The 22253-nt window shown below is 37.0% G+C and overlaps 2 protein-coding genes across 2 annotated transcripts in view; one reads left to right on the top strand and one right to left on the bottom strand.

Annotated features, from left to right (window-relative positions):
* LOC106070416 (GTPase IMAP family member 7-like) overlaps positions 1-22253 on the bottom strand; it is a 374699-nt gene that overhangs the window by 183446 nt on the left and 169000 nt on the right. The window lies entirely within an intron of this gene.
* The window catches only part of LOC106070423 (uncharacterized), a 62610-nt gene continuing 40759 nt past the window's right edge, over positions 403-22253 (top strand). The window contains exon 1 of the mRNA XM_013230328.2: positions 403-648. The gene's annotated coding sequence lies outside the window, so the exon portion shown is untranslated. The remainder of the gene's footprint in view (positions 649-22253) is intronic.

The following is a 22253-nucleotide window of genomic DNA, read 5'->3' on the forward strand; positions in this document are numbered from 1 at the left end:
GCCCCTGAATATACATATCTTTATATATATTATATCATATAGGTTATGCAGCTTTATATTACAATGCACAGGAAAATGTAAAACTCTGTAGATCTATATCATGTTCTTTTTGTAGCCCCTGATCAAGCCACTACCACCATAAAAGTACAATAACAGCGCCCCAGATCAACACCACACTTAATAATTAAAAAAAAAAAAAAAACTGGCTTGGGCCTGATAGGAGCTCCAACTCCCTTCTGGCGGCTCGTTCGAAAATATCTTTTTTTACATTGTTTATCAACCAGGGTTATCTGAAGATAGGAGGGGTTGGGAGACGGAGAGGGCGGGGGGAAGTGGGGGTGTGGCGGGCTAAATAGAAGGGGGGAGCAATCACAAGCTACGTGGCGAGGCTGGCGCTGCTGAGGTTGAAGTTGAGCATTGCCCCTGCTACGTCATCTTGCGTGGTCGACGTCAGAACCTCGGGTTCTCCCGACCCATTACTCGCAGTGTAGTTCGCCTGTGGTTTGGAAGATCTATATCTCGCGTATGGTTAGCAGAGTAAACCGTTGTTGGACGCCCTGGTGAATGGATTTTATCACATGCACAAGACTGAACGAAATAGTACCAGATTGTCAGACGGACTAATACGCGCCACTTTTTCCTATTCAAGTAAGATTTGTATTTATTCTCTGTTTGTAAGTATTCATAATTTTCTTTGTTATTCTTTGTCGTTTTTTTTAAAAGAAGTTTACAAATGAATTCGATTAATTGCGAAGCTATAGGGCTTTGTCGATAAACCGGGTTAAGTGAATATACGGATGACATTTAGCGATTAAGGGTTGTTTACAATTATGCTGATTGCAGTTAAGCGGGTTCCACTGAATCGTGCTCTTAAATAAGTTAGTGTTTGTGTGTTTGTTTTCCAAACAGCTGGCTTGCAGGTTTTGCGGTTAGTTCTCAGCATTAGAGGCATGTGTGTTCGCCAATTAAGTCTTTAGTTACATAGTCATTTAGATGTGTAACAAACAAGCACAGTATTGTATTTTTAGAGCTTTCTCTCCATTACAGAAGCTTTCTAGCTTTTTTTTCAATTTCTATTTCATTCTTTCTTTCTCGCTCATTCTTGTTTTTTCTCTGATTCTTTTTTCTGTTTCTCTCTCTCTCTCTCTCTCTCTCTCTCTCTTTCTCTCCTTTTTCTTTCTCCCCTCTGTTTCTCTCTTTTCTGTTTCTTTCTCTCTGTCTCTCTCTGTCTCTCTCTCTCTCTGTTTCTATCACTTTGTTTCTCTCTTTATCTATCTCTGTTTTTTATTCTCTGTCTCTTTCTCCTTTGTTCTCTGTTTGTATTTCTCTGTTTCTCTCTCTGTTTCTCTCTCTCTCTCTCTCTCTCTCTCTCTCTCTCAGTCTTTGTCTATCACATTCGTATTTTTAATGCCAATCTTATTTCCCCGCAAGTTTCTTTATTTTTTCATTTTCACGTACACACACGCACACATTCACACACATACACACACACACGAGTAGATTGAGATCAGATGTTGCAAAAGTATCTGATTTAGAGACATCTTTCTGGAGTGCTAGTCATGTACATAACAAAACATTTCACGAGTAATACAGAGTACAGATGTAAGACATATGTTGTCGGAGTGGGGTGGGGGCGGTGGCTGAGCGGTTAAGCGCTCGGCTTCCGAACTTGGGGCCCTAGGTTCGAATCTCGGTGAAGAGTTTCAGAATCCTTATGGTGTCCTGTGTATTTGACTTTAGTTGGGGGAAAAAAAAGGCGTTTAGTCGTTGTATCGGCTACATATGACCCTGCACGTTAACCGTTGGCCAAAGAGACAGATGACCTGATCATCTGACCTCTAGATCGTAAGGTCTGAAAAGAGAACTTTACATATTTTGGCACTAAGAATATACATAATTATATATATAGAGAGAGATTGCGGTTGTTACAGTCGTATCAGTCCACAGCTAGCCCACAGCTATTGATACTCTTAGTATCAGCAACGGCCATGGAATGTCATGTGATTCTTTGTCTGCTGGTGTTACTAAGTGTCCTTTCGTCAAAAGGTTTTATGCCAGGAGACTTAATTGGCGGCTCATCTGCGGGGTCAACTCGGCGAGCTATAGTAAGGGACGACCGGCCGAGCCAAACTATTCTTATTTTATATGTCATTTCTTGTATCAATTGAATTATATTAAATATTTATATTGAATTCAAAAGGTTAAAAGGTTGTTTTTTTTTTGGTCAGTTTCTATTTTCATTTGTTCAATGTCTGAATCCCGTGTCCAGTTCTCCCATATATTTTGCTCAATGTCTTTATGCAGAGTCATGTATTCTGAATCCAGCGTCCTGTATTCTGCATTCAGTGTCCTGTATCCAGTGTCCAGTTCTCCCATATATTTTGCTCAATGTATGTATCCAGTGTCCTGTATTCTGCAATCAGTGTTCTGTATTCTGCAATCAGTGTTCTGTATTCTGCAATCAGTGTTCTGTATTCTGCAATCAGTGTCAGTTATTCTGAATCCATCGTCCTGTATTCTGCAATCAGTGTCCTGTATTTTGTACTAAGTGTCATGTATTCTATAACAAGTCGTGAATTCTGTTTCTTGTGTACTGTATGTTGTATCCAGTGTGCTGTATAAGGTATCCAGGGGGTCCTGTGAAGAGTGTAAGGTATCTCTAACTCGCCGAGCTGTTTTATTACATATTGTCACAACACAGCACACACAAGATGTCACAATGTGTTGTGATGCCGGGGATTTTACTTGAATTAAAAATAGTTGAATAAATGACGATCTAGAATCACAATAAAAGATTCTTTGTTAAAACAAAACTCTGGAACTTTATTTAAATATAAAACGTAAGTACAGCTTATGTACAAATTACAGATCAATCAACACAAAATATCACAAAGGCTTTTAAAACAGAGCTCTTAGAAGACCGACTGACTACTATGAAAATATTTTATCGACTGGCGTTCTCTCTACTCTCGCCAATTCTCTGGCGCTAACTCTTTAAAAAAATGTCTTTGATTAATTTCAAATCAACCAATAGATTTGCAACATCACAATCACGTCTTGGGTAAAACCTGAAGTGCTGTCAAGGGTCTAAATTTGTGGGGTAATTCCTGAGGCTCAGTCAAGGGTTTATATTTCTTTAAAATGTGAAATGTACAAATAATTCTATAATGGCATCTGTGACACATATAATAAACATAATGATAAACATTATTAACATTTTCTGAATGTGTAAGAAAAAGTCACTGACTACTGGTAGTATCAAATTTAAATATTATATTTGGTCATAGTGTTAGTATAAATATTTACATTACATTGCCATGTGGTATCTATGTGTGGGTTCTAATTTCAATAACATCTTAGAAGCATGACCTTGTTGGGTGTCTGCCTGGTCGTGGGGTATGCGTGCTATGCTGTTGTTTGGACTTCTAGTAATGCCTTGATTGTAAGACGGTTTAATTGGGTATTTCCTTAGTGACGCGACAGAACATTAAAAAGTTAACCGTAAATAGGTTAGAAACAATAAACGTACGAACGGCAAGGAGACCGCTTGTAGTAAATAGATCTCAACAGATGACGTAGACTTTGCTCATATTTTCTAGAATAAACTGTGGTTTATTTAACAGGTATTACTTAATTCTATGATGTTTTGTTCTGTAGGAGATTGGTATTTAGATCTACGAACTAGCGAACATCATCTACATAAAATCTACACTCAACTAGACTAACAACCACCAAAAATTCTTGAATATCCCGGCTCTATACCCTGTTCTCTGCCATACCCTGTTCTCTGCCATACCCTGTTCTCTGACATATCCTGTTCTCTGACATACCCTGTTCTCTGACATACCCTGTTCTCTTACATACCCTGTTCTCTGACATATCCTGTTCTCTGACATACCCTGTTCTCTGACATACCCTGTTCTCTGACATACCCTGATTTCCTGCAAGAAGTCTGGATTAGGAAATACATTTTCTTCAACTCCTAAGAAACATCCGAAACATATAAAACATTTTACAAAACAAACATTTTACATTTTTAATGTAAAAAAATGTTTCCTACTTCCCTAACTCAGTTTTCTGTAAACTGTTTCATTCAATAGGATCATGATACCGCTTGTCCTCTAGTTTATGTTGGAGATCCCGGTCCCGTGTTAGTTCCATGCCCCTGTATTCTCTGTGGCTGTTTGGTTTACGTGAGAGTTACCTGGAATGGTTCTAGCTCATACGTCTCGTTCTTATCAGGTGTTTCATCTCGTCTCTGTATTTCTTAGTACATTTTTCATTATGACATCAGTTTGCAGTTAGACTTGTCGTTACTAGAAAACTGATGGAGTTGGTATATATAGTTCATCGTGGTTCGATGATGACCGCTTTTGTCAACCAGGGGGCTGAGGGCTTTGCACTGGGTTGTTGTGCCTCCTCATGTGGCAGAGACTACGTGAGTCCGGAATGTTTGGCTGCACACTGGGCAGGTTATTCCAGCTGGAGCTAGTGTCATTGGCCTTGCTTTCCATCTCTGACGCTTTTCTTCTGCCAGGGACCGCTCTATTATTATTAGTATTGTCTTGGTGTAGGTCAACTCATGTGGTAGTTCTCCAGTAGATCATTTAATTCATTCTAATATGAATACGGTAACATAAAAAAAAAGGGGGGGCAGATGACTATTTAATTACGTTAGATTAACCGGAGCCAGATTGATTTTGAAATATGCATTAAAACTTCTATAGCTCAGCAGAGATGGACCTTGATATAATAGCTGGGTCAGGACTACATAATTATATTGACTAGATAAAATGACTAGGCGTACTGGCCAAATTAATGTGTTGGATAGAATGACTTTATTTAATTGCTATCATCACAACCAGAGACTTAGACATAAAATTATTTCTAACATATAATCCACAACTTGTTTCGACTGACAAGAGGATGAGAGAAAAATAAAAAAAAGTGACATCGAAAAAGAAAGAGAGAGAAAGAGAGATATAGAGAAAGAAAAGAGAAGGAGAGAAATAATGTTAGAGAAAAAAATGGGGGGGGGGCAGTAAGAGAACGAGATACAATGAGAAAAAGAGAAAAGAAGAGGAGAGATAAAAGAGAAAATAGAGACACAGTAAGACAGAGAGTGAGACAGACGAAAGAATAACCTATATAACTTATCTATTTAACTTTTGCTGGATACTTTGAAGTTATGCGCCAAGATAATGACGGTTCCTATTAAAACATTTTCCTAATCAAATGAACATGAACGTACAGTCTTCTTGCTACTACCCTGAAGTGTTCCCTTCAGGAAATGTTCCCTTCAGGAAATGTTCCATATTAATTGTTATCCTGCGTGCCATGGAGTCATTAGGTCAGAGAATCGCATTTCTAATTTTGTCCCCCCAAAAATAAAAATATCGATACCATGGCTGTTCTAAGCAAAACAATCAAGCCGCCGTGATTGGAGTATCGCCACGAAACTATTGAGTAGTATACCTGATATCAGGCAATCATGATTTCGGTCTTTTTTTTTTTGGTTGGTGGAAGAGGTAACAACAAAACACAATCCTAGAGAAATAACTGCTTTCATCATACAAAATACGATAGCTACCTGGTCGAGTGGTTTGCGCTTTGGTCTGTTGTCACGATGTCCAGAATTCAAACCCTGCACACTTTGATCCGCTGCTGTGTTGATTTGGACTACGGAGTACACATTCTTAGATCTGAAGAAACAAATAACCAATACAAACAATACCAACAAACAATACCAACAAACAATATCAACAAACAATACCAACAAACAATACCGACAATACAAAAAAAAGAATACAACAAATACAAACAAACAATACTAACAAACAATACAAACAAACATTACAAACAAACAATACAAACAGACAATACAAACAAACAATACAAACAAAACAATAAAAAAAATACAAACAAACAATACAAACAAACAATACAATACATAAAATACAAACAGACAATACAAACAATACAAACAGGGCCGAATTTAGACTTAATAAGGGCCTAAGCTATTTGAACTCTGAATCCTCGTATTCAACAAAATGTAATTTATTTCTTTGTTTTTTTTTCTTTCAAACACTATTTTGGTTTGGGCCCTCATTGGGGTCCTTAAACTATAGCTTATTTTGTATATAGGAAAGCACCGAATACAAAAAAAAAAACAAAAACAATACAAACTTTGTTTTGTATATTCTAAATAAAAAACAAAAACATGGCTTTTCTTACATTTGATATCGTTGTCTCTAATGTAAAGTTACTGAGTGTGTTTACACAAAATCATTACTGTCGAAGTTATTGTAAATATCATTCAATATTCCCTTTCTTTTTTTCGAAGATAGAAGATATTTATTAGGAATCAAAGTTTATTGTGTATCGTCTAACATTGTTAATCAATGTTCAGTTCAAACTGTCATTCAACTTCCCAGATTATCGGTTTTGGAGGTGTTCATACATGGCGTTAAATCTATAAATAGTTCGCTTTTTGGTGTATCCGGTGTACAGATTAACATGAAGTGCTGATAAGCTAGGTTTTTTAGCGGCCATCGAATAGGGTAAAGACGCGATTAGTTTTGTGTGGAATGTCTGTCCGTCCGTCCCGTTTGGATCTCGTAAACAATATAAGATAGTGAAAATCTGACACCATAATATTTTAGACCATTCAAACTTCTGATGCAACGGCTACTTTTTTCATTTCTAAAAGCGAAAGAACTAATTTTTTAAATTACTCATGCAAGCAGTTTTTTCATAAAAATACACCACTTGTACAACTATTCGCTATTTTGTTTGTGTAACAAACAATTTAGGCTCCTTAGTAGGGAAAAATCTGCATATCTATAACACATTTATGCAAACGGTTTTAGATTTTTCGCCAAAAATTTTTTTTTACATTGGTATTGCTAGGTTAAGTAACTTCTGTTATACTAACTACTACATTTACACAAAAAAATGTTTACTTTTTTTTTAAAGAGAAAAAAATCTATTAAGTATGCATAAAAGTCGGAAATAATTTAACACAACAATTAATAAGTAGTTTTTCATATTATCGCGTGAACTGCATAGCTCTCACTCGAAAATGGCTATGGCAATAGAACACTGAACTAAAGGAATTCTTTTTTTTTTACGGAAATGTTTTTTCTTGATGAATAACAGATTATCCCTTTACAAAACATTTAGAGCAATTATACATTCATTATAAGACATTAGTTAGGCCAGGTTCACATCTAACTTCACATTCACTTTCACCTATCCTTTGGTCTGTGGACCACTGGGGCACCACACGACACAAGATCAGTCAGCCTTCTTTCTCCATTCTTCTCTGTCATTTGTCTTTGATAGAATTTCATTCCGATGTTCTTTCTAAAAAATAATGAAACTTGCCAGTGTGGACCACTTCGGGTGCCAATTTTGAGTTTGTGTCTCCACACAAACTCTCTTTGTAACCTTGTATTTTTAATGTACCTTAAAATTTATATGTACTTTTTAGGACTGCAGAATCAAATTTTCGAATCTCTTCTGTTAGTAACACAAAATAATTTTGATAAGGACGATTCCACTATTTGACTTCTCTAGATACAGAAACTCAACTCTTTCTCTCCGTAATTATTTACAACATTCTGGTGGAATCAACGCTGGTAGCGTCAGTTAGTAGAGAAAGAGTTAATAAAAACAGAACGGCAATTTAAAAACTATCGGTAATACAGAAGAATTGACACGAAGACCGACTGCCTCCCGTTGAGATATTGTTATAATTAGAGCTCATTTTTTGTTTATTTAGTTGGCAGCAGTGGAGTTTATTTCAGCGTCCTTGACATTGTTAAGTTCTAAAGTATTCATTTTATTCATTTTTTTTTCATTGTTTCTTCTTGTTTCTTTGTTGACTATACATTTCTCCTGTAGATTGAGATGGTGAGCATTGAACTTCTATCAATGCCGCATCGACACCATGTCAGTACAGTGTATTAATATGAGAATCTGCAAGTGTGTGTGTGAAAAAGTAAGACAGTAAAAACTAATATTATAAAAAATACTTCAACTCTCAAAACATAAGGCCACAATAACAAAATGAATTTCTTGTAAGAACTTAATTTAAGAGTTTTCAAAGTTTTCTTCGCTGGCAAGCAATTCAGTGTTGTACTTCTGTTTCTATGCAAGGTTCACCTGTCCAACGCTACAGTCATGCTATTATGTTTTACAAAACAACCTAATAAAATACTTAGATAAAGGTAAATTTCTTATTTCTTATGCTAGGACAAAGTCATCTGAGTGGTCCTTCTTCCCTAGTGCCATTGGAGAAAAGGTTGCCTGAGTCAGCCAGGCGAACCAATCACTTAGCAGAGTTTTAGCCTAATTTTAACTTGCGTTACTAAATCAACAAAGGGACACCCTAGGACGTACTTATCTTATCTTTTCTTATCTTATCTTATCTTTTGAAGAAACGTTCTTAATTTAAATATAATAATAATAAGGCTTGTCTTTGAGTCCGAAAATTAAGGAGTAGTGCAATATTTCCCATGGCTACAGAGCCCAGCTGAGACCTACATATTTTGCCACATCAAGCGCAGGCATAACCACTGTCCGCCGGTGGTCGATTTACATTTTCTTTTCACCGTCTACGTCTGTCCTCGGCAGCTGATTTTCTTTTGGTCTCTAAATTTAAAAGATAAGATCTCCACATTTTTAATTGTGGGTCTGTGACTGTCTGCTGACGTGCTGATATCTGCAATAAAGTGACTCGGCCCAAGACCAATCGTTATAGCAGGCCTCCACTCTGACCGGTGACGTGGCAACGAGCTATTGGTCTAAACTGGTCACAGGTTACCACGTCGCAGGTCAGTGTTGAGGCCTCCAATAACCATTGGTCTTGCTCGTCCCAGTGTACGCACTCACGTAAGCACTTCCAGAGCCAATATTGATTGGTCTATTCCTGCTAGTACCATGGCCAAATGACATTAGCAAGTGACCTCTCCGGTGTCATTAGTAGTGTCGGACATCAGCAGCAAGTTCAGTGTCACAAGCCATTTGTCTCTGTGACAAGTGGCCAGCTTTTAGTAGTGTCATGGTAGATAGGCGGAATGAGGAGAGAGGGGGGTAGAGAGACTGTTGTATGTAACAGAAATGGTAATTGACGCTATGAATAACTTATAACACACGAATATCTGAGTCTTTTGATGGTCATATATGTTTTTCCACTGGATGATCTTTAGTTGTATGTTTTTCAACAACCATTTATTTATTGGTTCTGAATGTCCGAAGAAAAGAAAATGTTCTCGCTGAAGACAGGCGCAGACAACAAGTGAAGTTATATAAAGCCTTGGAAGAAAACTGCTCTGTTTACATCAGGTATGGAAAAAATATTCAGGTCACCAATAGGTCTACGTGACGTAATGCACTTTTCATTAGTGACAATGCCTAATTGTCATAAAATTATATTTTCAAATTAGTAAAGATTTCCCTTTTCGTCTTGACATCACAGTGACAAAAATGACATCATAGTAACAACATAATGACATCATAGTAACAACATAATATCATTATAGTAACAACAAAACCTCATGGAGGCGCGCTGCCTGAGGGGTAAAGCGCTTGGCTTCTTAACCGAGGGGTCTCGGGTTTGAATCCTGGTGAAGACTGGGATTTTGAATTTCGGGATCTTTAGAGCACCTCTAGTCCACCCATCTCTAATAGGTACCTGACATTAGTTGGGGAAAAGTAGAGACTGTTGGTCGTTGTGCTGGCTACATTACACCAGGGCTGGTCTTAGGCCACTGCAGCCTATGCGGTCGCAGTGGGCCCCGCGCTTTCAAAGGCCCAGCTCTAATTCTTGGTGTAATTATTACATTGCAGAATATATACGAAAAAGTCATGGAAATCTCCTGAATTTATTAAAATCTCCTGAAAACTCATAAAAATCTCCTGAAAAATTGTCAAAATTGTCATTTGTGGGTGTCATTCATAGCGGAAAACGTCAATCCTACGCGCGATAAAAGAAAAAAGGCATTGTCAGCTTTCATGTAATAAAATGTAATAATCGTGTGAATTTTCACCTTAATCGGAAGTTACATTTCTTTATTTACTTTTATAGTCACTGGCATATAAATATGCCATAGGTTGCAAGGTTCGTAATGTAAAATTAATTTGATCGCAATTTTGTACTTAGAAAAGAATGAATACAATTCAAAGTCGAATTTTTTTTTCTAATACAAAATCTTAATTTTCACTAATTATCCTTATTCCCACCTAGACTAGGCCCCGCGCAATCAGTTTTGCATAGGGGCCCACAATTGTTAGGACCGGCCCTGCATTACACCCTCATTAACCATAGACCACAGAAACATGAACTTGATATAGATTTCAAGGTCTGAAAAGGGTACTTTTATAACAACCTAATAGTAACAACATAATGACATCAAAGTAACAACATAGTAACAAACTTTATGGTCTCGCCGATTACAAGGTACCTACAAGGATTGTCACACCATCAACCCATACTACGTGCTTAATCACACCCCCAATTTATATCACAGACTCAGACCCCACAAAAAAAAATGCCCTGTTTATCGACCTGCCTAGAAATATATCAATTTACTGATGCTTTCATGTCACAATTAATAATTAAGGCGTATGGGTAACTTTCAGTCACAGACACTTTAATAACTCTGATAAAAATGTTACCATATTGTTGGAGTTTATAAGGCTGGTAGAATTTAAATGAACTTATCACATTCAAAAACCGCATCACAAACAAGGAGATTAGAAACAGGGTTACTGCAGCTATTGGACCCAAAGATAACCTGCTAATTATCGTAAAAAAAGAAACGCAAGCTTAAAATATATGGCCATATTACAAGATCTTCGTGGCTTGCAAAGACCTTCCTACATGGAACAGTACCAGGAAAAAGAAGAAGAGGCAGAAAGAGAAAGGATGAGAGGACAACATATACGAATGGACGGCTCTGCCATTTAAAGAGGCTCTAACTAATGAAAAGACTGAGAGGAATGGAGAAAGACGGTCAACGAGTCTTGTATGGTGCCCCAACAGTCCAATAGACTAAGGTATATGGGGTACTACTTTAATAAATAAGCATATACATTTTATTTCATGTGTCTTCAAAAAAAGAATGACATCGCTTCTGCTATTTCCACCACGTCCTCTTAAAGCATTGTCTTCTGAAGGGAGAAAAAAATTTCTAGAAATTAAAATCACGTATATTAAGAGTTAATAAGATTGGCTTCTTTGAAAGAAATGAGAAATTCATTTTATTATTGTAATAATTAAGGAAAATTATTTATGTATTTATTTTGAAAAAAAAAAGTTATGGAATCTTCTAGATAGTCAACGGAATCAGCTTTTATATTTTACAAACCTTGGTGCCACAGTTTCTTCCGCCTGCTAATGAGGTGATTTACACCGAGACCAATCATTATAGAAGACCTGAACATTAACCTGCAACGTCATAAGCTGTGGGCAGTTTAGACCAATAGCTCGTTGTCACGTCAGAGGTCTAGTATGTGTTGAGGCCTCCTCTAACGCATTGTTTTGTTTACATTCCCTTCACGGGTTGGCGCGCAGAAAACAAAGTTTCATGGAACTGAGATTGCACTGTTACATTATGTACTGTAGGCATGGGTTTCGAGGGGGCCGGGTTTCGACCGCGAATCGTAGTCAGAGTATCACTTTTCATCACAATTTCAGACATTTAGTGCTGCTTATGTTACAGAGTCACCAAACTCCAGCCTTAAGATAGATGCATGGCTGTGTCAGTGATCATCGTGGCAATTAGTTATTTCTAACATCGTAAACTATAAACAGTAATTTATACTAATGTTTCACTATGCCTAAGAGTCTTCCTTAAAGCATGGATATGCTGAGGTTCCTAACGTAAAGACGCTCTTTATAAAGATGCCCCTCAAATAAAGATGCCCCTCAAATAAAGATTCCTCTCAAATAAAGATTTTCCTCAAATAAAGATGCACCTCAATTAAAGATGATCCTCAAATAAAGATGCCCCTTATTTAAAGACGCTCCAAAAGATGCCTTTAAATAAATATGCCCTTCAACTAAAGATTCTTCTGAAATAAAGACGCTCCTCAACTAATGATGCCCCTTATATAAAGATGTGTTTAAATAAATATGCCCGTCAAATAAGTATGCCCTTCAAATAGAGATGCCCCTCAAATAAATGTGCCCCTCAAATAAAGACGCCCCTCAAATAAACACGCCTCAACTAAAGACGCTTTTCATAAAAGAATGATGCTCCAGGAAGCTATGCAATTTAGAAGTTAATCGATACACTTTTGAGCACTGTAAAATCAACTAGTTAGGCTCTTTCGTCTTTACCCAAAAAAAAATAAATCATTTTTTAGTTGGCAACAGTGATCTTTGAATATAGACTTATTGCCATTGTTTACATTCTGAAATCCATATTGATAATCCCAAAATAAACACATCCTCCATTTTGATACGTTCTTCTCTTTCTTATGCCTGACGAGTAAAAATGCCTTTCACATAAGGACGCCTTACATTTAGTGATGCCTCTTTACATAGAGATGCCCTTAGTATAATGCCCAGGGGCGAACTAGGTGTCGAAATGGGTCCCGACATTACCATACGATACGTGTTAGGCTAGTAACCCCAACCACGAATATCCGAATAACTGTAAAGTCGGTAAAAGATATTTTTTAATTAGTAATGCGAGGGCCAGTCATGGCGTTTCATGGACCCCCTTTTGTAAAATTCTATTAAAATCTTTTTAGAATATTACAGATCATACTTCCATTTCATAGCACGTCGGTCCACTAGCCCATTATGGTATCGGCCTTTAAGGGGTTTGCCCTTGTAGCCTGGTCCTACTTCTTCAATGTCCTTTTAAAATATAGAGATGCTCTTTACTGAAATGATTTCCTTCTGGTCCAGGCACAATAATTAGCATATAACTTAACACTTATACGTTAATACACACACACACACACACAATCTTGTTAATGACAACCATAGTAATTATTTATAAGATCAATTTAAACACGTGGTCTCATTTTAAATGTCAAGATATCAAGTGTCTCCTAGATAGTAATTAATCTGTCGATACTACAGTGAAACCAGGTCACCTAACAATTCAGGAGTACAAGCTTCAGAAACATTTTCTATATCCTCTTAGTAAACAAAATTTTGTTATTGCAGATTATCCCATCAAGGATATATATCCTTAGGGAAATCTTTTTCTCTACAATCGTCAACATCACAGCTTTATACATGTTAACAAAGTTAGTTTCGTTTAAAAATCTTTAAATAATGTTAACTTATGTACATATATGTCAGTGCGACTAACATTTGCTGTGGTCATAAGTTATGCAAACATTCAAATTATCGATTGTAATAAAAGTATCGCTGCAGTTTGGATTAGGTTTGGCAAAATATGCAGGTCGCGACTGGGTTTGCGAGTTATGTGTAATACTGCACTCATTCTTAATCTTTGGAATCGAATGCTGTGACTCTCCCATAGACATAAATAAATATAGACTGGCCGAAGGAAGTAACTTCATGTAACTTGAAAACATGTATATCTATTGTTGTCGAATTTCCGAATTCTGAAAAGTTGCATGATCTTCAGTCTTAGAGATCAAACAAAACTGCACTGCTGTATAATAAAGTACACAAAATAAAGTCACAAATTTTCGTTTCATAAAACTCTTTTATCGGCCAGTCTATATTTATTTGTGTCTATGGCCTCTCCGTGTATCGCTGCTTCAAACATCTGCCATGTGAACTTATGAGCGTATGATTTAAAACTTACATATATTCTAGCTCTCAAATGATCTGAGGATGTTAGTAACGAGTATATTGCGTATGGATATAACTGACGACCCATACATATGATGCCATAGAACAATGAGATTTTTTTTGTTTATATATTGAATGTGATAAGCTCTGGTCATTACAATAGATATAGGTTCGAACTACGATAGCCATGTCTTCCTGGACCGGGTAGACGACACGAATTTATGGTAATTAGCTCGTCTGCAACTTACCTAATGTGAAAACGTTGACAAGTGTAGCATGTTTGCCTTAGTATCTTTTGCATTTTGGGTGGAGGGAAACCTTAACTCTTTCTCTCCGTAATTATTTACCAAGTTCTGGTGAAATCATCGTTGGTATCGTCATTTAGGAGAGAAAGAGTTAAGAATGTCTAGATACATGACAGCAGTATTTGTCTTTTGTCTCTTCGTTTTCTATCTAGATTCTGAACTAACGATTTGATCACCTATAAACGTGTGTTGTTCAAATATTTGCATTTATTCTTTCGGCTGACTTTCAAAAACATTTTTTTTAAACTTAACACGATTAAAAGATAATTTGATATCCACTAAAAAAAAGCTTTTGTTTTTATTTAGAAATGATGACATCGTAAAACTAGAAGACAGACAAGGCTTTCAAAATAAAATTAGAACATAGAAAAATAAAAAAAGGCTAGTGGAGACAAAGACAGCCTTAGGTAATTGCAGGCCGTAGGCAAAAAAAAAATACACAATTTATTAAAAAAAATAAGTCTTCTAAGTATCTAACATAAATAGAAATAGTCTAACGAGTAGATTTAAATATTTGTCAATGAATTTTGAGTCATAGAGACTTTATGCCCAAGGCTAGTAGACGTTGAGCCCTAGCGCTCAGTTATATTTGAGGTTACTTACAAGTTTTGCTATGTTTTTAGTGTTGTTCGAGGCCCCCACCAATCAGAGGCCCAAGGCGGCTGCCTAGTTTGTCTATGACTAAGACTGGCCCTGGTGGAGATGTAGTGATCCTTGTTACCTTGGTGACACATTACACAAGGCATCAGTAAGTTCTTCGAATTTTCTTTGACCTCTCCATAAAATTACAACCTAAGAACTTTCTAGTCACATGCATAGAGTAGGTCAGTTACTGGTCAACTTCCAGTGTACCACCCGTTTTAGTAGGATAACAATTTCAATCAACTCACCAAACGCCAGTAAAAAGAAAAAATGAGTTCCCAGATGTCAATGACACCGGTTGTGAAAATTTTCATTCAGGAAACGTAATATGAATCCTTACAATCTCGTCTCTCGTCGTCTCACGCGATACTTCACCGCGAGCGAGAGAGATTTTTTTTTCCACATATCTAGATTCTGTTTAATGTCTGCCATTATAAGATCAACTAAATACTTTCCTGTAGGCTCTTGGCAAATATTATTGAAAACACTGTAGATGAGATGTCGTTAAAAAAATGTCAAATGATGTTAAATGTATCTTTTTACAATGTACACGGATATTCTCTTACAATATTTTTAAAGCCCTAGTTCTTATGTTTAAGGTCAAAGACCGATATCTAGTTGTTGTTTTTTTTTATATTTAGTTGGCTAAAATTATCTATCAATATAGCAACATTTATATCTATAAAATATTGTTTCCAAATATCTTTTCACTTACTTATTTTTAATTTTGGTTCCATTATATTATTATATACATAGTAGAGCTCCCCTTATAGACCTTATAGGGCAGATGATGTTAAGGTCATCTGTTTCTGTAGCCTTCAGCTAACTGTGTGTCATGTAGCCAGCACAACGACCAACCCACTTTACTTTTCCCCTACTAATGTCAGGTATTCATTAGAGCTGGGTGGACTCAGAGACGCCCTATGGATCCTTAACTTAAAAATCCCAGTCTTCACCAGGATTTGAACCCTGGACCCCCCGGTTTGGAGGTTCTTGAAGCCAAGCGCATTACCGTTCATCCACCTAAACTCCATCTACCACATTACTTCATATCAATTTGTGTAGTCAAGCGGAGCGAATAATTCCGTCTGCGCATTCCTGGAGGTGTCCAAAAGCACTAATGGCCCTGGCCAGACTTCTCTTGAAAGGATTACGTCCTATGCGTGTTCTGTAGGGGGGACTTCAGAGACTTTCTATTCTAAAAGCCATGAACATTGACATTTAGAACTAAATGAACACGAAAGCCACTCTTCGGATTGGGAATCTTTAATCCATCGATCATTTTTTGTCATTACAAAAATGTTTACAAAAAAAAAACTAAATATCTGTCCTCAACAAATTATTCAACGGAGTGAGGCTCGGTTACCTGGTACTTCTATTAATTGTCATAGCTGAACTAGCGACACGGGTAAGGTATAGCCGAGTGTGTGACCACCTGTCACGTGGGACACAGATTTGCGTGCAGAGTACAGCCAATGATGGCACTGTATGGGCTATTCGATATGATTCGGTACAGTTGAGTCAAGTCTAAATCGACCCCAGAACGAGTTCGGTACAACAGTCATACAGTTAGAATTTCGTGTTGCCAATTGTACAGTATTTTGTTGTTATTTTTTTTTGACTCAGTAAAGTATAACTTTATTGGAGTTAGAGTTGTCAACTCCTTGAATCAGTAGAGTTAAGTTATGCAGAGCTAGCAGAGAGCCTTTTAGAGAGCATGTAGATTATTAGTAAACTGTCTATTATATATATATGAATGAAAATAGTTCGTACTCTCATAAGCCTGAAGAATAATAACGTTCTTACAAAGATGTATAAGACATATAAGCCCTTAGTTAGGCGTATAAACAAGCTTCATAAACTATCAAGCCGATCACTGTCACACAAACCGAAAACCCAATACCTCCAATGAAACATAACAAGACTAGACATTTGTAAGGGAATCTACCATTGTTAAAAATAACTCTAAACAGTAAACTTTTATATATCCCTTTGTTCTTTCTATGTTTATTATTACATTTTTTGATCTCTGTAAAAGTAAATTGAGGATCATTACTTAAGAAAAGAAACAAAACGCGTTGAAGGATTTAAGGATGAGATAGAAGAGTTTCTGGTGAGTTTCTGCTGAGTTTCTGGTGAGGTGATGTGTGAGAACAGGTGGAAGACTAGAACTCACCTGAATGTTTGTAAACACAAACTTTTACAGCGAAGGCCAACCAGGATGCGTCGGGTGTCGAGCCCTCCGCTTTGTTCAACAAGTAACGAGTAGCTATATAGTTTGTACGTATAGCTCTTATTTAACTCATTTAACACCGGCAAACTAAGTAATAATTGTGCTATAACAGTGTTTCCCAAAGTGGGGTACGAGTACCCCTAGGGGTGCGGGAAGACTTTGGAGGGGGTACGCGTTGGACCTCATTAACTATGCTGATTTTTTTATATACCCATTTATTATGTTCTGTTAATGAATTGAAATGAGGTGGGGGTGAGGGGTACTCAGCATTACAGAAATTATACAAGGGATACACATAGGTCAAAAGTTAAACACTGTGGTATAAAATTACAATGGTTTTGTATCGTTTCGTGATTTGTCGTGCTAGGACCTGAATGCAGCAGCACTGTATTAATAATTAATAAACCAAATTTAGGATTAGGCTTCTTTGTTGTGCGGTATTCGCTTAGGGTTTTTAACCTGCCCTCTTCAATCTCTGCCATTCTTCGGAAATTTCTTATACGACAAAATACTGAGCGTAGGCTGAAGGAAATGCAATATTTAGCAACGTGAAAGACTGAAATTTTCGGTTTCGAAGACAGACTTTATTATTTTTCATCTCTCTGAAAGAAATAGAACTTGATCAGGCCCAGGGATCATTCGCTAAAGAATCACATTTTGGGACAATAGAGACACATTGTGATCAAGTGTTCAAGTATAAATCCTTCTCGAATGAAAGAATGAAAATTCATCTCTTTAAACATGAGCTAAAAGCATTTTTGTTCCTGTCGACTTTAAGCATTATGTTAAATATAAAATAAAAATTTTAATTAATGTCTGAAGTCATAATGAAGTATAATTACTTTTTTGTTTCAAAATACTAATAACAAAGAGTAGTTAATTACATATCGATAATCAAATATGAACTATGGACCTAGATCTATAAAGGACATCTAAATGAAAGGAAATTAGAAATGGCCGATAAATACGAGAGCTCTTCTTTTCACAAAACGAGAAAAACATTTTAATAATTAATGGAGTGATCTTTCTGACGTTTTAAAACAATGTGTTTTCACGCAAATCGACCTAATGGATAATTATAAAGTGATCAAAGAAATGATTAAAATTGTTGACTGTGTACAAGACGAAAGTGTGGAGGTAATATTAAAAATTAAAAAGAGAAATCTTTGAAAGAAATGTGTTAATGCATAAAAAACAACTCAGATCAATGACAATAAAGTGTCCCCTTTCAGACATTGCGTTATATGGGGCATTTAGAGGTTATCTGTTTGTTCGGCAAACGGTTAACGCGCTAGGTGTCATGTGTCCGGCACAACGACCAACTGCCTTTACTTTCCCCATCTAAAATCAGGCATCCATTTGAGTTGGGTTGACTCAGGGGCGTCCATAAAATCCCGAAATTAAAAAATCTTAAGTATTCTCCGAGATTCGAACCCGGGACATCAAAGTTCGGAAGCCGAGGACTATACCACTCAACCACCAAGCACCTCCCCCTTACCTATATACATTGAAAAATAACTGCCAAAGAAATAATAATAAAAAAAATATTTATTGTAAAGATTGATTTTTCTTTGTTGTTGTTTTCGGATAGTTTTATATTACCTATAAAATGAGCACTATGCTAACCATATCGTTTCTTCAAAGTATGATGTATCAAATGTTCCACTAGCCTATCATTCTCAAGCATGATAACGCCGTGATATAAAAACATTAATATTTCAAACTAAAACAAAACAAAAATCATTTCAAGTGTCAGTTAAAACCCAGTGGTCAGACAGGATCTACCCGATGTCGAGGCAACCGAGGAAATTAACCGGCGTCAGGATGACAGGTGTGATTTAATAACCAGAATTTTTTATACAAGTAAATAATTTTTTTTTCAAGGCTTCATTCGACAAAAGGGTAATTTAATATCCTAGGAAAGAAATCAGGGGCGTGGTGGCTGAGTGATAAAGCTATAGGCTTACCAGGGTCTTGAGTTCCAATCCAGGTTTAGACTGAGATTTGAGAATCGCGATTTTTTAGGACATTTTGAGTCCAACCAACTTTAATGCTTGTCTAATATACATTAGTGAAGTGAAGGCAGTTGGTCGTTGTTCTGGCCTCAAGACACCCTCGTCAACCTTCAGCCTTAGAAACAGTTGAGTCGCACATCATCTTATCTGTACACTATTAGGTCTTATAGGTTAATATGCATTTTTCTATATGTGATCATAAATTTTATGAACAGTATATAGACAAGTATATATACAAGTATAAAGACAGCTTTTGACTTGATTGTAAATACATGTAGGAAGACAAATACAACAGTAAGATATTCAGCCATTCAAACACACAAATGAGCAAAATATATAATTTGATAAATCTTATTTTAAAACAGAGCTCACCCCAGGGGAATAACCGCAAGATCACTGCCATATATCTCAATACAGCAGTAATAAGCTCCCTTTTTTCTGTATAAAGCAAAGTTAAATTATTTCCAGTAATTGATTCAATATTATTTAAATTGATTTATGTGTTGTCATCGAGGATCAATAATTGAGCGAATGTTCCACTTCCTTCTAGAATGAGAGACAAAATGTGTACAAATCGTTAAGAGGGGAATAACTCCACACATGTTGTCACATCTCTCCATAATAGCATTTCTTTGCCTTTCTTTGATACCAAACAAAATAATTAATAACTAATTAATTAATTAATAATTTTTTAAAATTGATTCACGTTTTGATCGCTACAACAAATAAGTGTGCAAAGTTCCCACTTGATCCGAGAATAGGTGTGTGTGAGAAATAGCGTGTTAAAAAATTGTAGCATTAAATAAGACAGACTTAGTAAGTTGATCAACTCTTTTTAAAAATCAAAAACTATCAATCAATTCACTTTAAACTACACGTCATTCTGTCAGACGTCCTCTCACGTTTCAGCCCCTTACCAACCCATTTATAACCTCAACTGTGGTGGACTTATTAACAAGTGATCAATTCGCCATAGCTGCAATCATGGTTACATCAGAATCTATTCGGGTCAATAGAAACACGCGCACACACTGGATAACAATGAGTATTTCTGCTTAAGCTCCTGGTTTCTTGGGCCAACTGTTAAAATATAACGCTTCCTGTTTCTCTAGGAGACCTGTTTGTTATTACTCAGCAAGTTCGCAATGTAGGCCCAAATAACTAAGCCTATTAGAAATACAATCTTTTCTACTTCTTGGACAATTTATTGATGTATCGATAGTCATTAAGTTTTAAAAGGAGGCAGTGAAATAAAATATTCGATTATTCATGCCAGACAAGATAATGTTTTGTTGTTCTAGTAGCTTAATCTTGGCAAATTAAAAAAAATGTGACAGACTAATAATAATAATAAAGCTTGTCTTCGAGTCCGAAGATTAATGAGGAATGTAGTATTTCCCGTGGCTGTAACCTACATATTTTGCCACATCCAGGGTAAGCATAACCATTGTCCGCCGGTGGTCGATTAAGATTTACTTTTCGCCATCTGCGTCTGTCCTCGGCAGCGGATTTTCTTTTGGTCTCAAATGTGTATCCCGCGGCCCCCGTGAGTGACATCCAGCTACCTCGTTCTGAGGCCGCATGCAAACGCATGTGGTAGAGTCCCAGTGATGCCCAAAATACGGCCCGCGGGCCAGATCCGGCCCGCGAAGTGGTTCCATCCGGCCCGCCGAAACGTGGGCACGAAGAGTAGTAAATCCCCCCACCCACACACACACCTTTTCCAAAATGAAAATGTTGAGAAATGTATCTTAGCTACGTTAGAGCACTCTGATGGATTGGCACAATGACCTTGGTTTGAGCCGCGACTAAAAAGATTTTTAAACTACGCCTAGAAATTGGAGGATCGATGGGAATATTGACCAAAAAGAGACAAGAAAATGAGCCGTTGGCTAGCTAGCTATAATTTTGCTCACATTTTAAGTAGAGAAACGAAGCCTTTTCCGACGAAAAAAAAAAAGATATCTTTCTGATACATATGTCTCCTTTTGTCTCGAAAGGCAATGGATGAGCCCAAATGAGTCACTGGTTTTGGCTTAATCTTGAGACGGGGCAGAATCTGGTGTGGCTAATCAAGCCAATTCTAGAACGGCAGACTTTGCCACAATTCGTACATGTGTATGCCTCTGATTTAGGGCTAGCAGACAGGGCAGCTTTCTTTTTTTTCCCTCTTGATTAAAGCCGCTTCAATTCTTTTGTTCTCAGCAAGGGTTGTCCCAGCACGCACAGTCTGTCTCCATGCACTCCGGTCTTTGGCTATGTTTTCCCACATACTTTCGCTGATGCCTGAGGCTCTCATGTCTCGCTTGCAGACATCTCTATATGTTAGTCTTGGGCGGCCCTTGGGTCTGACTCCTTCCACAAGCTCAGCATATAAGATATCTTTCGGGATTCTACCATCTGGCATGCGGGTGACATGTCCGAGCCAGCGTAATCTTCTTTGTGTCAGGAGAGCATACATGCTGTTCATATTGGCCAATCTCAAAACTTCCTGATTGGAGACATGGTCCCTCCAAGAGATGCCCATTATGCGTCTCAGGCAGCGCAAGTGGAAACTATTCAATCTGTGCTCTTGGTACATGTATGTTGACCAGATTTCACTGCCGTTTCACTGATATATGCCATTAATTAATGTAAGTACAGTAAGTAGTAACTACTAGATCAACCGGTTTCTATAAAAAAATCTTTCAGATCAGTTTCTTTCCGTTTTTTGTACGTTTTCGGTCATGTGGCCCGCGACACGAGTGTCTGAAATTAATTTGGCCCGCAGGTTGAATTAGGTTGGGTATCACTGTGGTAGACTAATAAATGATTTTATTTACAAACATGTAAAACAAAGAGTTACTCTGTTATCAATTTAAAACTTTTATTGTTTACCAAGACTTGGAACTTCCTTCCACTCGGTATGTTGTAAGTCTAATTTTAAAGTGTTCTTTAGGACCTCACTGACGTTTGTCTACAAACTTTGACCTCTTTGGGGGATGAGATATTAATTTTAGAAAGTGGATACTCACCACGAAGGACTAGGTGGATGTGTGGATGATGTCGTTGACCTGCTTATCATTTATTTCATTAGCTTTAGAAGATAATGAAAAGCTTAGGGAATGATAGCAAGCTAGTTATTTTTAAGGCCACACGATACTTTAGTACATCATTGACATCCATGATAGCATCTTAGTCAGTTTCATTATTTCAAAAAAAAAATTAAAAGAGAAGAAGTGTCCAGATGACGAGACACATACATTTAGAAAAGACCAAAGCGTCATTGGTTT

The sequence above is a fragment of the Biomphalaria glabrata genome, chromosome 13 (assembly GCF_947242115.1).
Source record: "Biomphalaria glabrata chromosome 13, xgBioGlab47.1, whole genome shotgun sequence".
NCBI classification, from domain to species: Eukaryota; Metazoa; Mollusca; class Gastropoda; family Planorbidae; genus Biomphalaria; species Biomphalaria glabrata.